Below are 5201 nucleotides of genomic sequence, written 5' to 3' on the forward strand. Positions count from 1 at the left end.
TGTGTTTGCTATTGGCTGGTTGTTTTCCAGTATTCCCTTTTTCCTACACAAGGAGTGTTGTGATATTTTGTTTCCGAGCATTTATCTTGGGACATGCCTGGTCCTAATTGCTGAGCTACTGAGATGAATGGTTGGTGTGATTTGGTCACTTCAATAATAAAAAAGAATTTTTTTTCTACTCATAACCTGTAAGATATTTTTTCTAAAAATCAATCATTCAATAAAGAACTCCTATCTCAAGCCTCAAATCAACAATTTATATAAATGTCATCTAAATGTGTCTTACGCTCTTTTCCACACCACCACTTCTTTAATTGAGGCCACTATCATCTTTTCTCAATGCAGCCAGCATCTCCCAATGGATCCTTCTGCTTCTAGACTTTCACAATAGACTCATCCTCGCAAACAGGTACCAGAATCATCAAAATAAAAAGCAAACCAACCACGACACTTCCTATTTAAAATTCTGCGGTGGCCACTCTGGCCTCTCTCTGTATTTTCAATCTCATTTCTTTGCCCTCTCCCCACCCAAACCTAATCCCTTCACACACACTGTACTCCAACAACCTCGGTGAGGCTGGTTTACTAGTTTTTGTTGTTTCTCAAGAATAAAGATCACATATTTCTGTTCTGGTGGCTTAATTTTTTTTTTGTTTTACAAAGTTATATTAGCATTCATTCATGCAACGAACCTGTACTGAGGATGTTTTCTGTAATACGCGTGGTGTTAGGCCCTAGGTATCCAAAGATGAATAAGCATATCTTCAAAGAGCTCAGAGACAGACTTCTAGGCAGCTAATTATAATAAATGGAGTAAATTCAGTAACAGACATGTGTTCAGGAAGAACATTGTGAAAGGATATTTGAAGAGTCCAAAATCTTGGGGGCTGGCGGCATGGAGTTGTACAGGAATAGCTCTGTAGAGGTAAGAGCCTAAAGAAATAAATAGAAGTGAGAAATAAGGAGAGAGTCTGTTCCTAGCCCTTCAAAACAGAAGGAAGGCAGTATAAGGAAGCCATTAAGTACTGCGCACAGAAAAGGAACAGTATTTGGAGTTGAACCTGGAGAGGAAGACAAGAAGAGAATTACGGCTATATTGAATTGATAATAAACGATGGGAAATAACGAACAAATAATCTGAATGTGGCATGGATCTGTTGCTTTGTATAGATCATTCTGATGATTATAGAGAGAACATATCTGAGAGGAAGACAAAGAAAGAAGGAAGCCTCGTAAGAATTCCTTGGAAGAAAGGAGACTTGCCTGAAAATAGAGAAGAAAGGGGATGAAATGTAATTGTGAGTGTTTGGGAATTGAGTGTATAAGGGTTGTGTAACAAAAGGAGGATCTATAAACTATTTATGGTTGTCAAAATTGGTAACCAGAGATGCAGATGCCAACAACTGAGAAAGAGGAAAAAGAACAAGGCACAAAGTTTTATTAAATACAATAGTGAGTTCCAATATTTGATTGCCACATATGCTCCCTATAGTCATCCATTCAGCCTCTTCCTCTATTCATCAAAAATGAATTAGACAGTCACTAGGTACAGGATCCAAGTAAAGTAATTCAACGTATAAATCAGATAAATGTCTTGTCCTTACTCTAGGCAGGACATTCTTTCCTCGATACCATAAGGCAAGGTGAGTACAAATGTCTCAAGAAAGGCACAAATTAGATTTTGTAGTGTTCAGCAGAAATAGTGTACAAAGGAGCTGAAACATATATGGAACTGGGGGATATGGAAATTAGCTTAAAGAACTTATAAGAAATACAAACAGAAATGGCTATAGTAATGGGCTAGAAGAAAGAAATTAATGTACTAGAGTTAGATCCCAGTAAGGGAGAGGGTGGAATAGGACGACGAGTGGAGTAATATTACAGCAACAGGGTTCCTTAACTTATTGATGCTCCACTCTGATGCCAAAGTCTGCAGCCTGAGCAAAAAGCAAGAGCAAGCTTGCAAAATTAGGATAGGAGAGATTTCACTCTATCTAGTCCCAGAACTGGATGGGAAATGACAGCTGTTACTGATCATTGTAGAATTACCTCCATGTAGTTTTACTAAAAGATAGTAACTAATTTGATGATTTCAAGGACTGTACTTTGTATTAAAATGGTTATATATATATATATATATATATATATATATATATATATATATATATATCTTGTATTTTGCTGATTATTAAAGTAGATGATGCTAGAATGAGAAGTTCTTTAGTTGCCTCTGTATCGTAAACGTAATCTTAGGCACGGCTAGTCCTGCAGCTCACTGCTGTGATGAACACCGAACAGGACATGAACTAATGTGTGCCACTCCCGTTAGGACTACACAATACTCAGTTGAATAGGTTTTATAGTCTCTTCTTTTTTTTGGTACATTTTATCCCCACCTTCTTTTGCCTTTATTGTTTGATTCTTCATCATTCTGAAAAAATCACCTGGCAGCTTATTTCTTACCTTCTACTAATTAAGTGACCTTATTACTCTTTTCTTTACTATTATAAATTACTTTATAATTTTCCCACTGTAATAAATTACTGTTACTACCTCTTACTCCTTGCCTCTTCCCTTAAGGGACCCTGTTAGCCACCATGGTCAAGGTTCCTTTCACAACATTGAACTGAAGGAAATAGAGAAGGAAGGGCAAAGGAGAACCCCATGAGAACAGAGAAAAAGACTCAAGATAGAGCTCACGAGACTAACCTTTTTGATATTTTTATTTAGTGTTAGACTCTTGAAACGACTAAAGCCTTTCAGAAACACCTGTTAAGATGTGTGTGTGTGTGTGTGTGTGTGTGTGTGTGTGTATATATATATATATATATGTATATATATATGAGAGACGGAGTTGTTATTGACTGATGTTGAGTCAAGCACGACTCATAACAACCCTATGAACAAGACCTAAGGCCTTTCTATTAACTATCATTTCTCAAAGTGCATAGTTTCTAGAGACGTGTTGTTTATGAAATTGATGCTACTCCTGCTTCCAAATATATATATATTCAAAATCCAAACCCATAGCTGCTGAGTTGATTCCTTCTTCTTAAGACCGTGTATCAGGGTCTGAGGCTCTATATCTTTAAAGGAGGAAACTGCTTATTTTTCTCCTGAGAAGTCACTGGTAGTTTTCAATTACCAATATTTAGGTAATCCACTTTGCCATACAGGCTTCTTGGATGGAAGGATGGATGGATGGATGGATGGGTGGATGGATGGATGGGTTAATAAATGCTCTTGGTTTTGTTAGCTCTCATCAGTTGTGTCAGCCCTAAACTCATGTGACCCCTGTGTGGAAAAGCAGAACTGCTCTGCAGGGTTTTCTTGGCTGTAATGTTCATAGAAACAGATCACCAAAGTTTTTTCTTTTGAAGAGCCTCCTGTAGGTTTGAACCACCAACCTTCAAGTTAGCAACTTTTTATTAGGTCACAGATAATAACAAGCAAAATCAGCAGGAAAAACAGCATGAACACCAGAGAGAAAACACATCGTATCTGAAGTGGCTGAAATGAATTTTCAGCTTGTCATTTAATTTTAAATGAACGATCTCACTAGGAGTTGAAATGGATTTCTGTTATTGCCATACAGTAATTCTAGCATGAGGTCTTTTGTTTGGCACAACCACGAAATAATCTTGATAATAATTTGATAAGGAAAGAGCAGAATCAGGGCCACTTTAAAAAATGAGTTTGAAATCAGCTTTCTCTCTGTCGTTTCTCTGGGCAACTTTTATGATTCACAAAGGAAGTAGGAAAAATGAATGACAGATACATTTTAAAGCAGGTCTGCTGCTCAGTCTTTTACCATTATTTATTTTCTTTCTTTCAACCCTTAAAAAATAAAACTTAACTCATTAATATTAAGATTTAATTTATGGTGTCAATTCTGATCATAGTCACCTTATGTATGTCAGAATAGATCGGGTTACATTTCTTTTTCTTGCTGTTGTTGTTTACAATGTGTTTACAGAGCAAATTGACTTTTCATTCAGTCATTCATAGATATTTTGTATTATGACTTTAAGTACAAACCCTGCATTGTAACAACACTTTTTCAACCTCCGCCCTGTCATTTTTATTTCTACTCATCCTTCTATTTTGAAGGTCTGTCTCACATATTTTGGACACATGGCCAGGAGGTCCTTAAAGAAGGACTTCATGCTCAGAAGGGTGGAGGGACAGCTCAGGAGAGGAAGACCTCCAATTAAACGGATTGATACAGTTGCTAGAGCAATGGGAGTAGATGTGAATGAGTCAGTGAGACTAGATCGAGACAGGGCAGATTTCAGAGCTGTTGTACACAGGGTAGCTATGAGTCACAGGTTACTTGACAGCACATAACAACAACATCCTCCCCTTCCTGCCTTTGAGCTTCTCCTTGGGTGAATACTGCTCCTTTGACCATGCATGAGTGAGTGTTCTAAGTAGTGTCTACCTCCATGATGGTATTGTTCACACATTATTAACCTACCTAGTCTTTGAACAAAAGTTGAACCACCAGAATAAATTTAGTTCCAGGCTCAAAGGGTTAGTATGGCCCATAACCTCAGGAGATCAACCTTTCCAAACAAAGTTTTTAATGGGAGGATATTTAGAAAGAGAAACATCAGGCTTTTCTTCCAAGGTGCTCGAGGTGGACTTGGCTGTCGAAGGTTTTAGTTAGCATCCAAGCACAGCAACATTTGTTCCACTTGGGTACTCTTTACATTAAAACAGAAGCATACATGCGGATCACTTTCCCTCCCCACGTCCAATTCTTGAAAATAAGGATCATGGAACTGGTAGTGTAAGAGCGAGATTTCAATCTGTCTCTTCTTACAAATGAAAAAACTCAGGTACAGCAGAGAGGTAGGTTGAATTATGTGGCTAGTTACTGATGAGGTGGGCAAATCAACCCTGTTGAGTCTGTTAAATTTCCATCAGCACAAATTAGACAATATCACAGTGTTTGAGAAAAGACTCTTGTGAGTGATGCAGGAAAAGATGACTTAGATTTGGGTCTTCAATTTCATTCCCAAAATTCCAAATGTTGGAAGGGGCATTCATTTCATCTATTCAGACTGCTATGATTCCGTTGTTTCAGACTGTTTTGGATATCTCTGGTTCCCAAGTAATTTTAAAAATTCTGCTTGTTAGTATATATTATGCTGTCTTGTTGGGCTATTGTCATACATAACTGGCATAAATCCAGGAGC

This window comes from Elephantulus edwardii, unplaced genomic scaffold, assembly GCF_000299155.1.
Source record: "Elephantulus edwardii isolate Elephantulus edwardi_28Jun2011 unplaced genomic scaffold, EleEdw1.0 scaffold00018, whole genome shotgun sequence".
NCBI lineage: Eukaryota > Metazoa > Chordata > Mammalia > Macroscelidea > Macroscelididae > Elephantulus > Elephantulus edwardii.